This window comes from Filicampus tigris, chromosome 3 (genome assembly GCF_054856515.1).
Source record: "Filicampus tigris isolate MCC_2025a chromosome 3, RoL_Ftig_1.0, whole genome shotgun sequence".
Classification (NCBI taxonomy): Eukaryota; Metazoa; Chordata; class Actinopteri; order Syngnathiformes; family Syngnathidae; genus Filicampus; species Filicampus tigris.
The window spans coordinates 17,998,677-18,017,277 of NC_141219.1; the positions used below are offsets into that span (position 1 = coordinate 17,998,677).

Here is an 18,601-nt window from a genome sequence, read left to right on the forward strand (position 1 = left end):
GGAATTTGGTGACCACAGGCTATAAAGTCCATGCACCCTGAGAGCTTCGACCGGCCATCATGAGATGACTGCTGTCAGTGCTGTTGGATTCCTGATTCAGTGTGTTCACTGTATGATCAGCACTCCTCTCTTGAAATCTTCAACAAGAAACTACAGACTTTCTCATTATGATGTGAGCACTGGCCAGGATTTCTAACCACTGTTTGAACTTTCCAGAAAACTTGGATGATTGTAAAAATTGTATTGATGCTTGTTTTGTGAACTAAGGTTTCTCTGACGTGAGCTCGTCAGCTTGGACACTGTGTATATAAATGTATGGCAGGACACACTGATTGGATATTTTGACAATTCTGAAGAAACGGGGACCCATTATGTCAGCATCTACAGTTTTTTTGATATGTTGTAGTTGACGCCTATGTCTATATCTTTTGGATTTGTGTCGTCATGGCTGGGTGTGTCGCTTATTGTGAATATCAAGGTCACAATGTAGGCCAAAAGGTAATTTATATCAAATGTAATCTGATGCAAAAACAAATGCCAGATTGGATTCTTTACGATTTCCCCTTTCCAGTGATACATTTTTTGTTGTTGTTGTTTTTGTTTTGTTTTGTTTTTTAATCAGACTGGCGGTTGCTGAAAAAAGGCTATGTGAAATTGGACGTCCACGGCCATTGAGGCCAAAAAGTGGGGGAAAAAACTGCCGTACCTTGAAAAACGTTGATCCAATTAAGCTGAAATTTGGAAATTTGGCTTTGAATGCTATGACATACTCACAGTACACACAAAATTTGAGAAAAAAATGAAAAAGTCAGGTTTCACTCAGTGGGGTGGAATGACCCCATTGCAGGTGTTGAAGGAGGAAGTTTAGTGCAACTTTCGAGATACAGTGTATTTTTTCCAAAGGATATTGAAGAATCGAATTTAGAATTATACTACCAGAGATTCCGGTGTAAACTCAAGGCAAGTTTCAGAGTGACAGACATGAGCTGGGGTTTAACATGTTGGTTTCATATGCCTTGTCCCACTTTAGAACGTTGGATATTTTGAGATGGAATGGAATGGAATACACGTGCCCATGTGTGACTGCGAGTTAATATTTTTCTGTGAGTCTGTGCATGGTTATGTACAGATTTGTGAAACCGTTTGTGAAAACGAAAGGGAGAGACAAGCAGTTTGCTGGGCTGTGAGTGCGAGCAGAGAGAATGAGTGTACAGACGCTGGCCTGTGTGCATCTGTTCTGGCAGCGAGCGTGATTGTGTTTTGATTAGCTCTCAGTGGTGCGCCAAGTTCAGGTCTTCTTGCAGATCTCACATCCACATCGTTTTCCCAATTTGACAGCTGATGGGATTGCAGATGGAATGTGTGTGTGTGTGAATGGCCTGCAATATACATAAACTAATTTCTTTTTTCAGCCTTTCAACCTTTCTCTCTCTCTCTCGTTTTCATTCTATTCCCCCACTGCTTTTGTGGTCAGCCATTGTGCTGTGCCACTTTTGTTTCTTGACAACATTTTTCGATGCATTTTCTAAAAAAAAAACAACCCAAAAAACAGTACGGCACTGAAATCCAATGCCATCCCATGTTTCTTCTTACCATTCCGTATCAATATTCATCATGATTGTATCGTACTGTTTGCTTGGCTTATGAGTGATACAAGTACAGTAAATTTTAGAGCCCACTGAGGTGCATTGTCCGCAAACAAAACAAAAAATATATGCATTAAACGACAATCACTATTGTTTTTTAATGAGTAAACTAGTATAGTTTATGTGAAAGCATTTAGTATTTCAACACATATTTGACATGACACATGACATGACAACACACTGAAATGAATATGGACACTTTTAAATTTGTGTTTTAATATCCATTATCCTTATACAAATGTTTGGATTTCTGTCAAATCTAAACTGATCAGGTTTTACATTGTTATTTTTATGTAGGGTCTCAGTAAAAGTTTTTGCAGGCTGCTCTTTTTCGTGATTTCACGAAAATTGCATCACAGATAGCTACTGTAGTTGACTGTTGTCCAGAGAATACTGTCAAGTTGATGGCTGTCTTTTTGTATGTATGACAACCAGTCTGACACCAACACCAAAATGCTTTGATTTGTGAACAGAATGTAGAGCTGTTGTTTGTGGCCACTGAACAGCAAATATGTTATCACCACTTTGCTCGTTTTGGTGAGATTGTGTTTTCCAATCCAATAATTATGACATTTCATTTAATGGACGGTTTGCCGTGTTTTTGGCTGCCCAAACGATATGCTTTGAACATAATGGTGACAACGTTAACTGTTTCCCTTTCATTACAGAAATGGCTGCTGTAAAATGTTTACTGTGCTGTAATTGGTTCCATCAGCATGCTTTGTAATGGAAGATTTAATCAATACTTCTAATTGCCCGTCCCTGACCATCAATCATGGTCCCCATTCCCCTCTTTTTCTCCTTTGTAAAACTTTTTTGAGCGACATTTCATAGATATTCTTCAACACAACCTTATCAACAATGTTAAAATAAACAAACCTTGGTAAGTGTAATCTTAAATGTATATTTTCTGGTCTTTTGCAGTTTATATGTAATCTCTATAGCTGTAAATTAAGACACAAAATGTTACTGCACTCTTCATTTTTACATTTTTTAGTATGTATGTATGCTACACTTAAAACTTTGTTTGCCATCATTCACAACATTCCATATTAGAGTATAGGCGTATTATTGTAAGGGAATTTGTGAGCAAGATTTAATAACTAAGTTTTCATGCGGACATAAACACTAATATTCACTGTACTGTGTAATGCAGCTTTGTCTCACTTTTTCAAAGAGTCCAATACCAATTCAAAAGGATACATAACATAGTCAGTTAAGTCAGGATATTAACAACTACCGGTATATCTTTGTGGATTCAGCGGTTGAAAAGAAATGTCCATGCCAGATATTGATGTAAATGTTGTCCATTATATAATGGATAAAAAAATGTATTTTTCTTTCTTTTCAGCACAGGCTTGTCACAAATGCAATTTCCGCTCCTTTATAATGTTCCTTTTATCATGCCTTACAAGATAGAGGAGATGAACTAGGCAGAGAGTAGCCTTTTCGATCAGCAGGACCTATGCATTTCACTTCATGATGAAAAGAAGTCTGTCTTTGTTTGTTTGTAAGAAAGAAGTGGGCTGCTTGCTATGTTGCTGACTGAGAAATATTAATTAAAATTTCTATAGAGGCATGACTCTGTGACATTCATAGCTTTAGCTGTGCTCCCCAGTGCTTTGTAAATGCCTTTTTACTTGAAGATTTTCCATCGCCATTGTGTCGAAAATGTGCAGGTAGGTGTGCAGGATGTATTTTTTTAAGTATTTGTTTGAAATTAAACTAAAGCACTCACACTACATAATGTTATTTGACTCACATAATCTCTCTACAACTGTTTTATCAGACCTTTGCTTTATTTCAATGCCCATTTTTATATGTTATTGTTTACTGTTGTGTCTCAGGAAGAGCAGAAAAGAGGATAGCCTGTTGTGGAAGGTAAGAAATAATCAGTGCTGGAGAACTAGTCAGGTCACAGCATGTTCTACTCGGAGCTCGTAAAAGTTAATTAAAGAAAAAGGGAACTTTTATTGTGCTCTGTAGCTCAAGCACAGGCTCTTGGCTTCTGCTTAATAACAGCCACTCCTGAAGCTACTGTCAAGAGAAGACCACAGCTGAATAATGCCTGACCGTGATGTGTGTATACGCTGTGTGAGTGTGTGCCTTGGTCAATTAGATTTTTTTTCATGTTTCCTATGATTCAAGTTTTGAATTTCAATGTCACTTATTCACTCATTCAGCAGCCTAACCCTAGAACACTAACGTCAGGTGATTTTCACCCACACCATTTTTTTATGTGATACTTTGTATTGGGAAATTAAAGAACACAACTTTTAATTTGGCATACAGTGTTGTACTTTGACATAAATTGATGAAAACTGAATTTTATTATATTGGGACATTATATTGGGTTAAATTAACCCGACGTTAGTGATTGGTTTTATTTTAACATTAGTGTTCTAGGGTGAAACACACGCTACGCTAGGAGCAAGCAAGCTAATATTTCCAAAATGGTATGCTAACATTTACTTAAAAACGACACCGGCACTTGCATCCATCCATCCATTATCGATACCGCTTATCCTCACAAGGGTCGCGGGGCATGCTGGAGCCTATCCCAGCTGTCTTCGGGTAGTAGGCAGGGGACACCCTGAATTGGTTGCCAGCCAATCGCAGAGCACACAGAGACAAACATCCGCACTCACAATCACACCTAAGGGCAATTTAGAGAGTCCAATCAACTTACCATGCATGTTTTTGGAATGCGGGAGGAAACCGGAGTACCCGGAGAAAACCCACGCAGGCAGGGCGAGAACATGCAAGCTCCACACAGGGAGGCCGGAGCCGGTATCGAAACCCACGACCTCTGAACTGTGAGGCGGACGTGCTAACCAGTCTACCACCGTGCCGGCCCCCGGCACTTGCATATTAAATGTAAATGCTTTTTCTTGCTCAGCATTTTTCACTGCTGCATGCTATGCATTCTTCTGGTTATTTTTAAAGTATAATGTTTTGCTTTTTTGAAGCTTACAATAGGTTACACTTACACTAGGTTTGAGTGACATCCCAAGAAGAGGCCCCGCAAGGCCTTTCCTGTTGCCATACACTTTATATACTTCACAGATTCACAAAATTATGACACCATTCAAGTGTTCCCATCAGTCTTATTCTCTTCTTTTCAGAGCTATTTGAGTGCATCTACGTGCATTTACTGGAGGTAACTATTAGGGAGCATTTAAGTAAATTTAAGAGTATTTAACGTCACTTTTAGGAGTATTTTGGTAGATTCAGGAGCATTTCGGTGAATTAGGGAGTATTTAGCCAGGTTTAAAAGGAGTTTAGACATTCTAGATAACATTTTAGTATACTGTATTTAGTGTTCGTGTAACTTTTGAGACTTCATTAGTTGATTTAGGCTACTGAGTAATTATGCAACTTTTAGTGAGTATTTCAGTGGATTTACAGGGTATATAGAGGTGTGTAACTTAGGGAGTAGATAAATGAATATTTACCATCAGAAGGCTCATATATGAGGGCCCAGAATCGGGTGCTACGCCGCTGACTGAAATATCAAAATCCTTCATATTTCAGGTTGGTGATCCTAAGGTCAACTAGCAGAAACAACATTGCATTTCACTGAGATATTTATTGATGTAATATTTTACATGAGCAAGTCAAGTCATTCTCTGGCAGTGATATTGAGCAGTTTTGAAGTTTTGATTTAGCTGTTGCTTTGGATCATATTTGATTAAAAATATAAAAATATCCTTATGTTCTGGAATGGGTAAAATTAACAAAACACTAATCCATCAAATCTTAAAATATGGTAAAAGTTTGCAACAATCAAGTGAAAGCCATTTTAGCTTTTATTTTTCATTTACTCTATTTGGCAGATGTCAAACGTTCAAGTTGGAGTGAATGTGTTTAGTTGGTATTGATGCATCATTTGAGTTTACAAGCACTGAAAATAGGAAGGCAAAAATTGGCTTTTTTTTTTTTTTTTTTTTAATATGTCCGTCATTCCTAAAAGGAAATTGCAATGTCTCATTTTTACATGGTAAAATGATAAGGAAACCCTTGGTGGATATTCAGCTTGAAGCTGTAAATGCAGTTCTATCTGCAATCTTCTCTCTTCTTCCTTTCTGTCTCCGGGTCTCTCCAGCCCTCATTAATGGTAATTTATGCAGCCTGGCTGGCACAACACTTGCAGGGAGGGGTCCTCTTCCTTGATTACCAGCAGTGAGGGTAGGGCTATGGGATGCTGGGGTGAGGGTGACCTGGACAGACACCTCATTTAATTTAATACATTGGAGCATGCAGACGCGGGGGAGTTGAGGCGAGGGAGGGAGATAATCAAGAGGCTGGGCCCTTATAAATGTGCTCTGAGATGACAGAAGAGATTGGATTTGGAAACGAAGAGCAAAGCCAAGCGGAACACAGTTGATTGATTCCATTCAAGTGATCGTACTCACTGATGGAGAATGAGTTATTTATTTTTTTCTTCGGGGACGAGGATCTGATGAGCCCCCCCCCGCCCCCCCCACACACACACACTTTTCTTTTTGCAAAGGCATCAGAAGCATTTTCATTACCTATTCCTTATTCAGCAAACATAACATTTCCCTTTAGGGTGCACCTTCACTGAGATAGGCCATATTATTTTTCTCTTTTGCAGTGAAATTAAAACATTGTTTCCTGTTTGTATGCATTTCTAAGGACAGTGGAGTAAATCAAAGCAATTGATGATTCCTTGTCCCCCCCCCCACCCCACCCCACAAAAATTACAAACTCTAATTAATTTCTTCTAAAATATGTAGAAAAATGTTGCACAGCCGAAGAAATTCCCTTAAATTACCCTGACGGTTTGGATAAAGCTGCAGATTCATGTATTGTTACTGTTATTGTCCTTACTGACTTGATTTGTTTAGTAGGCGGTTAGCAAACAGCTTGTAAAATGCTTCACTACCACCTACAGGGCTGGAGTGGAAGATTAAAAATGTGATTTAAGGATTGCCATTTTTTCTGCAGCTGCAGCAGCACATGTCTGCTCATGTATATTCCATGTCCCACAAACCCAGCTTTGTCCTGTTCTCATTATCTTATGTATCCAGTATCACTGTTTGGTCTTGAGGGAATACTGTGCTCTGCTGAGTCCCATTATTTTTTTCTTTAAATCCTATAAAATGCTTAGGATTCATGTCGTCCAATGCTCAATAATGGGCAAAATAAAACATCTGCACTGTACAATATGAACTGAAAACAGCTAGGACACAGCACAGTTCAGTTTACAAGTTGCTATTTGGATACCAGTAGGAGTTTAGGCAGCAGGTTGATAGCTGCGTCTGCTACAGGATATAGAAAGTTAAAACACCCCCGTTCAAAGAGGCTACTAGGATTTTGTGACATTCAAGAAAAGAGACAACAGATAAATCATTTCAAAGCGTTTTTTTTTTTTTCCCTCCAGTCATGTGACTTTTAAACTGTACAACTCGAGTGAATTTTTAAAACATCTTTTCGTGAGGGAACGTCAAAATAAACCTTTGAGATAATGTAGCTGCACACCCTCTTCTAACTTGGATGTGGCTGTGATCAGAATTAACCAGTCACATTCAAACTCATGTTAAAAGGGAGCCAACACACAACTGCCACAATTTAAAGTGCCTCAGATTAACCCCAAATATATTTCAGATGTTGTAGTAGGCTTTTCCTGACATTTTTTTTTTGGAGGTGGGTTGGGGGGGGTTCTAGTAGAAGCCTGATGGTTAGGGGATAAATAATGCTATTTTGAACTGTTCATAACTCCTTCTACATTTTTAGGATATCCCAAACACATGGAAAAATATGATCAATGGTCTAATGAGACCGTGGTTGAACTGTTTAGCCATAATTTGAAAAGGTATTTTTGGTGCAAAGCAAACACAACATTGCTCATCACTAAAGGAACACCATATGTAGAGTGAAGCATGGTGATGGTTGCATTATGCTTTGGGGCTGTTTTTTTTTTTTTTTTGGGGTGGAAGGTGGAAGCAATTGTGAACAGTTCCATATACGAGTCAATGTTGTTAGCACAAAACCTTAAGGCTTCTACTCGAAGGCAAAGAAAGCAAAGGTCAGGAAAAGCCTAATAGAAAAGCTGAACTTCATTTGGGCTTAATCAGCGGCACTTTAAATCGTGACAGGTGTGTGCTGACACACATTTAACATAAACTTGAATGTAATCGGTTAATTCTGAACACAGCCCCAGCCCAGTTATGGGACGGTGTGCACACTTGGGGAACGTCATTATCTCCGTTTTTTATTTATTTTTTACCTCCCCTCAAAAAGTTACTTCCTTACGTTATTTATTTATTTATTTGTTTATGTGAAAAATCTGTTGAGTTTTACAGGTTACAAGTCACATTAATGGCAGAAAATATTTTGAAATGATTTATCTCGGTTTTATTTTTTTTATATTCACAAAAACCTGGTATTTGACCATGGGAGTGTACACTTGTTATATTCATTGTATGTAATGCCACATGATTTCAATGCCAGAGAAACATAAGACATTTTAGAAAGGAGAGACAAGGGTTTAAAGATGGGTCATATTAACCCTTAACATATGCAAGTTACATTGTCTCTGATGTAATTTACTCAGCATGCTGTCCCCTTTGTGGAAGGCCTCAAGTGGTGGAGGTGCAGAACTGCATCACCGTTAGTCAGGGAAGTACTGGGTCCAAAGTTCGGCCCGGGAATAGTTGTGGACGGTGGCCTTCATGCGCCGAAAATGATGTGTGTATATTTCTATGCGTTGTCACACGCTGAAACGTAATCATCGAGTGGTGGTGGGGGGTGCGATTGCGGTTGTGGCGCTATGGAAGTTAATCGCAGATGGGGGTGGGGGGCGGCCGTCGCGCGCTTCGACCCGCCACAATACAGACCAGCTGACCAGCACGCCCCTGCTCTCAGATAATTGGCTGATGTACACTTGTAGCTTGGTAAGCCAAACCCACTTTCTTTCGTAAGCCCGCCCTCCACCAACAGATTGTGCTGTTGAAATAAAAGGACTTGTGGTTTAATTTGAATCCCATTTGAAAATAAAATAAATGTGTTTTGCCTGATCACTCTTTTAAAATCCAGAGATATGTGAACATATAGCACAACTGTACAGTACCTCTTGAGGTGCAGCTGAGGCTTTAAATACCATATGCCCATTTGTGGGCTCCAAGTCCGCACTGTGACGAATGTCAGGAAATCAGATGGTGGCCATGACAGACACATTATGAAATCCTCTGTCTGCTTGATTTAGCCTTGTCTGTGCTCCTTTATGGTTTAATACGATTAAAGCAAACAAACTAAGCATTATTAGATTAACCAAGAGGACATGGAGACTTTGTTGCAGATAATCTTTTCTTTTTAATGAAATGCTGCTTGAAATTAACATTGCTTTCACTAATTTGATTTCGCATTGCCCCGAGAAATGCCAGACTGCTCTAGTTTGCCTTCTGAGTTAAATGCCGGAGCAACGTAAACATTATCATTCCTCTGCAAAGTTCACTGCATCTGATTGAGATTCTGCTTGTGCATCAAATGTGCTTGCAGGTAGGGAAAAATGTTAATAGGAGAAACAAAGCATGTATAACAAACGCAAAGGGATTTCGACTGTATTGCAGATAACACAAACAGAGATGAAAAAAGTTGTGCTTTCATTTAAGGAGGGCCAGTGTGCGAGTTACCGGTAGTGTTTGCTGCATTGTTGTTGAAAAACATCCTGTCAGCATAATCGGCCTTTCTGGGGTTCATTAATTACATTTAAGAACAGACGCAATCCAGCTAAATCAGCTTTCCTCAGCTTTCACGATACAAAGGCTGTGTCGCCCCAAAGGCTAGTGGAGGGTATTAACATTTCTGTTTGACACTTACCTTTGAGCACCACTGTGAATTAGTATCAAATAAATTCAACACGTTGCATTTTCCAGTGAGGCCGAGTTTCAGACAGCAACTATTCACGTTCGCGGGTAATATGGTAAATAAAAGAATGAATAAAATGGTAATCATATTATGGACGCATTCTATTGATAGATGGTATTTTCCGCAAATGACAATGGAAAATGTACCATATCTGTACTGCATGGGCGAACTAATTTTCTCTTTTATCTCTCTTATATTGCATATGCTAACAAAATTCAATTAAGATGCCCCCTGACTGCAACAAAGCCTTTTGTCAGGCTCTCTTGTGCCTGAATTCCAGACTGAAACTTTACAAAATGCATTTAAGATGGCCTCTGCAGCTTTGGCTCTCAGAAAAATAAACGCTTAAAACTGGAGGTCACTTCTACGCTTGTTTAATAACTACTCAGAGTACTTTAGTGAGTGTGATTTTGCCCTGACTGCCAATAAATACTCAAGGACCAAGAAAGGTTTACCCTTTCTCATTTTAAAGGGATGCCTTCTTTTTTAAAGAATATAACGCAGGGAAATCAACTATGCATAGCCTTTATTATCAAACCTGAATAGTTGGTTCTGGTAAAAGGCAAAGCTGTTCATAGAGAAAATTCCATACATATACCGTAAGTACATACATGCAAGTCATTGAGCAATGCATACAAGTTGTGGGCTCTCAACAGCCCGTATTACCTTGCAGGGCTCGCCATCCATACTTCTACTGTACTTTGAACAGATTTATGGCCAACAAATGCAATTTTCAAAGGTTGTCACTACAACAGCCTGCCGAATATACATAATTTGGTCTTAGTGTAGCGCTCTCCAGTTCACTGCTGTTCGCTTTTCAGACAATCATTTGAGATTATCAATATAGCAGGGCATAGTGTTAGTGTACTGAATGCAGTTGTCTTCTATGTAACATTTAATACAGGTTCAGTATTTCAGGAATATCTGCCTCTCTCTTCCAGTTGTTTTCTCCCAAACCCCTTTTTTCTCTGCCTCATGGCAGGAGGGAGCTTGCCATGCATTTCACGTTCATCCTCAAGTTCGGCCGTTGCTATGGTGGTTGCTATGGATTTAGCCGAGAGTGACGTGACAGGTCCAAATGTTGAAGGTGTCTTCTTTCAGAAGGCGGTGGAGGAGGAATGAGCAATCACCTCAGAGTGATTCTCATTTATCTTTTGAAATATTGGAAGGGATTTCAAAAAGAAAACACAGACACAGCACACCAGAGCTGTAATTAAAAAGGGCAAGCCTTGGACAATATTAGGAAATGCATCTTTTCTATTTGGTGCATGTGCACTCAGTTCCCATCTACAGTACTTTCACGCTATTAACGTTTTCTTTTTTATCCATTTATTAAAAACAAAGACCCCCAGTAATGGATTTCTTTCCCCCAGTTATTATTAATACTTCAGTGGAACCTTGATTTAACTAATTGGGGGAAGGGGTTCGTCCGTTAGAGCCAGTAGTAACATGCTACCTTTACTCTGGTACATTTACTCAAGTAACTTTTGAGAGAAATTGTACTTAGAGTAGTTTTAATACAACATAAGTTTTACTTTCACGTGAGTATTTACTGTATGTTTAGAATAAACAGTACTTTGACTGTACTGTACTATTTTACTGTAATGGCGTCAGGCAGTCACATGACCACACATTTTCGTTTTTCGCATACCTGTCAAAGTGACTCGTAAATGGAGGACTGAGTGGAGAGCGACTAATGTCTACATTTCAAACTACCAAAAACAACAGCTTGTCCTGCATTGCTGGTCTGTGTCTGCCCAAATGTGGGAATTTCAGCCCACTTCTAACTTGAAAAGAACAAAAACCTCTTACCCTTACTTTAGGTTGCAAACGTTTTTTTTGTTGTTGTTCTGGTTATGCTAAGGCCAACATCAACTTCATTTCATGGTCATAAGTGACTGTCAAACAGGCATCTTATGGAGTACATAATGTACTGTGCCCTCTGTCTTTCTCTCTCTATGGCGCACACGCACGCACATATTACTTTTCTTTCAAAAACAAAAGTCGCACAGCGTTTTTTAATAACATAATAAGATTTTTTTTTTTCCATGTAAAGAATCGGTGGTGACTAGATGCAAATTGGCCATTAAAATCCAATGCAGAATCTGAATTTTCTGATTCGAGCACAATGTCGTGTGGCGCGCTCTTCAAGACCCACACCCGTAAATGTTTGCGCATGTATGGGAATGCTTAGCCGGCTAATGAATATTAAGTTAAACTGTTAGTCAATAAAGCCCATCTAGGCAGTGCATCACCAACGCCTTTGTCGATACTTCGCTGTTGGCCTCTCATGACGTGTTAGCACGAACATTCTTTTATTCAAATTATTTTCCTTACTCGATCGCGTATCAAGAGTGTGGCACCTGCGTATGACGTGGTATCGGTTAAGTCCGTGCTCGACGCCGGTTGGCTGACTCCGACAGACTGGGACCACGTGGGTCGATTAAATAGGCAGGACGGTGACAAGTCCGACTGAAGCGGACAATAATGTGTGGATCCCAAAAATGCAGAATTTGATAAAAGTCGTAGAGTACAAAAAGTTATTACAATCGCGGAAACAAAAAGCGCTTGCAAAAAGCAAGGGAAATAGCAGAACCGAAAAGTAGAACTGAGATAGAAAAATCCAATCACACGGAACGTAATGTGATCAGTCTGAGTGACGAGGAAAATACTATCAAACAAGCAACAAAACTATATCAAGGAAAACGAGACTAAGATCGAGAATGTGGCATCTAGGAGATGATCTTGAGCTGTGAGGCGAGCAAGGTCAATAATCCGACAAAACACGCTGGAGAACGGAGTCCTTTTAACCTTAGATAAAACACAGGTCGACCAGCCTCCAGAAGAACAACTGTGAACTCTGAAGTAACTGAGGGTCATTGGTAGACTTATGGTTGGTATAAGTGATTTCTTTGCAGCTAGCATGAGTTCAGTTAGACACAACAGGGTTTTAGGAAGATCACTGTCCTCATGAAAACAACTCTCAAGCATATCATAAGCCTGAAACAGCTAGATTTGATTCCTGTTCAATGTTGCCCACTCGGCATCCATTGCAGCCTGATCATCCTGGAAGGGGGATCCCCCCATCTGCGATCCCTTCTCAAGGTTTCTCACTTTTCCCCTAGATTGTTTTTTTTGAGTTTTTCCTTGCCCTCCTGGAGGTTAAGATCAGCGGATGTCGTGTATATGATCTGGTGCATATGTGAAGCTCTTTGAGACTTTCTTGTGATTAAGGGCTATATGAATAAATTTGACTTGACTTGACTTGACTTGACTTGACTCGTGTTCAAAATTCTGCACGTGTTTATTCGGAGACCAGGAGATGAGGTGAATAATTTCTTACTCACTTTGTGTGCGCTGAACGTCACACAGTAGAACATTGCACAAAATTAAAATCAAACACTCATTGGATAATGGCATCATTTGACATGTTCTATTGTAAATAATGCACAATTCAAATGACACAAGTCAAAACGCTACGTTTTCCCTGTCTAGAATCAAAAAATGTTTTCTGGCCAGGATTTTCCACAATCTCAGTTTCTTCAAGAATCAGCATTTGTGTGTGGATAAAAGCCGAAACACTGAGAAATATTATGTTTTTTGGCGATATGTAACGACAATGCTAACGAGCCATTTGAAGAGCTCAAGGCCTGGGAGAGAAAGACCTGCCCTTCCTCTTGCTTCCTCTTCGACTGCCTTTCTCTGTCTTTCCTCCCATAGCTGCAGCAGCCATCACACAACCTTCGGCAGCCTTTTTAGCCCAGAGAAAAAAAAAAACCTGAAACCCGGATCAATAACTTAAATCTTGTCTTCCTAATTGCTCATTGGTCGACGTTGCCGGCAGACCGTTTGTAAGTGCATGTTCCGCAGCGTAATCTTTGTCTTTGCCTCCATTTCCAAACACTTTCAACCCAGTGTTTGGCTTGTTCTATTCTCTCTGCCTCGTTCTTGCCTCCATTTGTTCGCAATGGAAAAAACCTGACTTGACAAGGATCTGTTCAGTTATCTCGATGGGACGAGATTCCAATGAGATGTGGCTGTCTTGCGCAGGCCCGTGACTTCCAGGCTCCTCAGGTAAATATACAGGTTTAATGACAAGCGGGGAGATTAGCTAGTTACACTCGCCGGCAATTTCGCTGAGCGCCACGAATTAGCTGGTCTCGTCTGGGTTTTTCTGAACGGCTTATTATATGATCTAATGCAGACACACTTTATGAGTGTGGAGCATGGCATATGGAGAGGGCAGTATTGATTGTGCTCATTGTGAATTATGTGAATAGATAAAAGTGTGAGCGTGCATATATATTAGCCAATTATGAGCCCAGGTGCTAATGTAAAAATTCTGCTGAATAAATATGAAATATGCTTCTATCAGCATCCAACTTGTGCCTCCTCGACACCAGTCATTTGAGATGATAATTGGGATGGCGTGTTTGCCTTTTTTCTTGATGAGACGAGATATTGCGGTCGCTCTCCGCCGTCTGGATTTAAATGTGTATTGATCAGTGAGAGTCTCAGGAGCTCGAATCAAAACAGCAGTGCAGCCTCCCCACACTTGCATATAGTTGTGCCTTGCTTTTTCCACATCATATTTTCATGAAATCTCACAAGCCAATGCCTTAAAGCTCCCATTCTTGTGTCACTTAATATTGCACATTTGCTTGTATTTGTTCTCATCCCCATTGTCCATTATTAGTGTGCTAATGTCAGGATTTAAATGAAGTATTGATCAGTCGGGGAGAATGGAGAGAGAGGGAGCGATTGTGAGGCAAAGACAGCAAGACCAGGGTTATCGTGTGGATCGCACACGGAAAGAGAGCGCTAACGGATGAGACACGTTTTAAGTGAATCCGCAAAATAGCTTTTTGCATAATCTTTATTCATAATTCAGGAATCAGCACCAGGTTCTTTGATTTGACTTGGAGACAACAATGATGCTTTTAACAGGACGCAGAGGGAAAACGTCTCCATTTTTTTCTTAATTCAGGATTTTTATTAATTCCATGGAATACTTGTATTACTTGGAATACTTGCCTGTATGCCGATGCTCAAAAATGGTTTGTCCTGCTTCCTATTTGAGTCTCCATTTTGTTTGGCCGTCATTTGGTCGATGATGCCGCAGCCTCGGACACACTGGGCAAAGGGTCCAAGTGAAGCCGATTCGAGGTCTTCTTGCCGTTCACTTGCTACCATCCTTTCCGTTTTCCCTCCCTGCTCTTGCTCTCTCTCTCACATCATCTTTGGCTCTCTCTCTCCTCCTTCCATCCCATCCTCTCGTGTGATTGAGTACAGCATCATTGTATTAATTATTGCTGTTGACTCACTTACTGGATTGGCAACAGTATGCCGTGTAGCTCGCCATAGACACAAATGTTGCTCATAGCTATATGATGAAATATATTTGAATTCCCTGACATTGTTTTTTGTCACATATATTTGTTGTACACATTTTTAGTGACTCGGTATTTTAATCTATTATTTAAGTCCACCATAACTGAGGGAGAAATTGCAGTATTTGTGTTAATCTTTCATTTCATGACGTTATTCATTCAAAGACACTAATCTACTGTTTCATCAGCATCTTTTACTGTTCCCCTTGGCACAAAACAACCAGCTACAGGCCTGTACTCATTATAGTGGCATTTCTTTATGTCCAAGTATCTGCATTATATGATATAGAAGTCTGTGCGCATCCACGCTGCAGTGTGCGAGCATGTTGTCTGCACAGCACAGAGAGGATAGGTTTGGTGGACTGATTTTCCCCCTCCTGTCACCGCCCTGCCTCCTTCTGTGGTTCAATAGTTGGGCATCCATGAGCAAGGATATCTCAGTACCATTCTGAAGAATGGAGAACAAACATGATCTCCTGAGGAACATACAGTAGTTGATCATTTGCAGCTTGACCAAGGGTAGCTTCAGAGCCAGGCGTCCAGGTCCAGGAATTCCACAGGCAGGTACAGTGCTCTCTGCAAGGCCCGGGTTTATCCAGTAGGCCTCAGAACCATCACATTTCCCATCTTGATCAGTGTGCTGAGCATAACAATGTTTATTTTTTTGCATTTCCCTCCTTCAGTTACTTGATGTTCTCTGAACATGGTTTTGATAGACCTGATGCATTTCTGGTAGTGACACTTGTGTTTTTAGGTACAAACGCACACGATCCAATACAAAATTCTGCCTTTCCAAAGATAATGATTCTCAATTGTTTGATTGAAACTGTCCGAGTGTTTTGTAACACTGGATTTATTCTATTAATTGTAGTGGTGGTTTATAGCTGCACTGTAGTCAGTGCATACAAGGGCTTTTTTATTTGGTTGCCTTATTTAGCAAGTTAAAATGCGCAAAAGCTTGAATTTGTGAATAATTACATTGTACAGGTTGTTTTGGCTATACGTTTTGATTGGATGAAGTTTTTCTAGGTGGTAATCAGCAAGACTGATTAGATACTTGTAGTCAGTGTTTGTTATCTGGACCTGAATCTCTCCATCCATCCATTATACATATGATTAATTAAATGATTACATTATTATTCAATTGTTGTTTTTCATTTAACCTTTATTTAGCCAGGTGAAGCTAAAAAACTAAATTAATTAAGATTTAATTAGAATAATTAAGAATGAATTAAAATTAGGGTGATACGGTGCACATCCGCAGTGCAGAGGTCATGGGTTTGAATCCGAATGAGCTGAGTTTTGTCATATGTCGCAGGGTGTGTCATTGATTTTGGACAGAAACTTGAAAAGATTGAACAAAAATAGTGCGAACGTTGGCAATGATGAGGTTAATAAAACTGCTGGAACGGATAATGTGAGCAGTGGTATGAAATGTGTGTAGAGAAGAAGAAGAAAAGTTGAGAATTTACGACTATATTTTGGTTACTATTCGATAACCCAGGGGTGGCCAACCACTCAAAGGAACAGAGCCACAATTTTAACTGTGTTATTGCAAAGAGCCACAGCATATAAATACACATACATGAACTGCTCCAGGCAAGTTGACATGAGTGCTTCATAAATTTGGGGAACAACTACCTGTATGTCTGCCTGACCTTTAAGTGAATAACCTGTGTTTGAGAAGTTCATTCCTGGTTGATGTTTGAATGAAGGGAACTCAAGTGCCGCTGAAAACTTGAAGCCTTGAAAGGTTCTAATGATACCAATGCAGGCAGAATGGCTTGCCATTACCTATTATTTGGTAGGCCAACACAACTCCATTTTTTTCCCGCCAAGACAATTGTGTCAAAACGTGTTATGCATGCACTGTACCTTGATTGAGGTTCCATCACCTCATTCAAAGGAGCCCTCATACACACTTCACTTGCTCACTTCGTGTAAAACAGGGGTCAGCAACTTTGGGCACCGCTCCCCACCAGACGACGGCATGTCGCGGTGACATACAGTATGTGAGCCGTCTCGCCCGAAGATTGATTGCGAAGCCAAGCTAACACACAGGTAGCTTGGGAGGGACCCGTGGCCGCTAAATACATTGAAAGTGTCTATTATCAACGTGTGCTTCACTTTACATTGGTTCTATTTTTTTTAATCGGGACATTAATGTACAATAGTTACGAGCGTACACAGCTGTCTTTTGTTTACATAGCTCGTGGGAGAAATGTTACATAATACATGCGCCAGTCAGCCAATCATCAGTGTGTTTCTTCAGACGTGGCACATTATCACGTGGGTTATGCAGCCAATCGGGTGCCTGTATTCACAATAAAGCCAACCGATTGGCTGTGTAACACGAACACGGAAGTGGAGCCCTTAAAAGCCACATAGGCGAGTAAAATGACATTTTAAGAATAGCGGCTCATTATTTTGCAGCGAAACAAAACCAGGGCGATAGAAAGGAACTTTTAACACCATTCCGTGCTCCCCACCTGGGGTTGACGGTGCACCGCACCCAGCTGAACTAATTTTTGAAAAGGGCTTCAGGCACGCGGCTTGCGAGTCGCGGATTGGTTAGCCAGACCTGCGACAACCGCTTCACAAAAAAACAAAAAAATACAGTTGCATTATAGCTAGCAGTCATTTACTTTTAAAACAGAATTAATTAATAATTATTTGATTTAAGCATTTTCTTCATTCAGTCCAGCCGTTCTCTTTGCATTTTCTTCCAATGCCCCAATTAGATAATGTAGTTGTTTGCATGTGTTGTTTTACTTTGTTTTTAAAACATGCATGAGCATCACTGGGAGAGAAGAGTAGAGTATATTTTTTCTCCGTAATGCATCTGTACAAATGCCAAACCTTAACCTTCCATTTTTTAAAGTACACTACACATGCCTATTTGTATTTCTCCAGAAACTACCATGCATGATATGGTGTGATGTGTCGTCCCAGAGGCCTCAGAGCACAGAGAAGTCAATAGTGCTTCTGGGCACAGTTAACATAAAAGCTTCCTTTTGGCACTGTAAAGTTTGAACCGACATTTGTGGGTGTCACAACCTATTTTAGAGCTTGAGAAAAGGTTCAACCGTGTGATCTTGAGCCCATGTGGTCAGCATTAACACCACGTTGGTTCTTGCTGAAGTGTCACACTTGCTTTATGGCTACAATGCGCACCATCTCAAACATTTCAGGATGGCATTTATTGCATGAACATAAACATTAAGCAAATATTTTGGATGTTTTTGTTTTTTTTTAATGCTGTGTGCATTGAACACCTTCATGTGCATTTACAAACCATTGTTTGCACTGTGCTCCATGGAAAATATATTACATGCAGACCTAACCTTTTATGATTTGCCTTGTCAGACCAAAAAATAAATAGAAGATCATCTGGGATCTCATGGTGCAGCATCATCTGTCTGCCATGTGTTAGACACATGTCTTTGTCTCGTTCTTTACTTCAGGTGTAGCAGTGGACATGGACAACATGCAACACAGAACTGAACTTGACTATGGACACATGAACACAATGGCACAATATCATTAACTGTGTTTGCTTGCTGACGCCTCACTGCATCATCTTTATCTATATACATATTTAATTCTGTAGACCACTCACATATTGATGCTACACAACCCCTGGACACTTCATTAGGTACACCTTCAGAATGT

At 40.0% G+C, this 18,601-nt stretch overlaps 1 long non-coding RNA gene across 5 annotated transcripts in view; it reads left to right on the forward strand.

Annotated features, from left to right (window-relative positions):
- LOC147150137 (uncharacterized) overlaps positions 1-18,601 on the forward strand; it is a 126,427-nt gene that overhangs the window by 58,036 nt on the left and 49,790 nt on the right. The window contains exon 1 of one of the 5 annotated variants that reach the window (XR_015086054.1): positions 13,479-13,613. The exons of 3 other annotated variants lie outside the window; for them this stretch is intronic. This is a non-coding gene — a long non-coding RNA (uncharacterized LOC147150137). Of the gene's footprint in view, positions 1-13,478; positions 13,614-14,353; positions 14,597-18,601 lie in introns of those variants that run through there. One more of the 5 variants, XR_015086055.1, reaches the window with a different exon arrangement.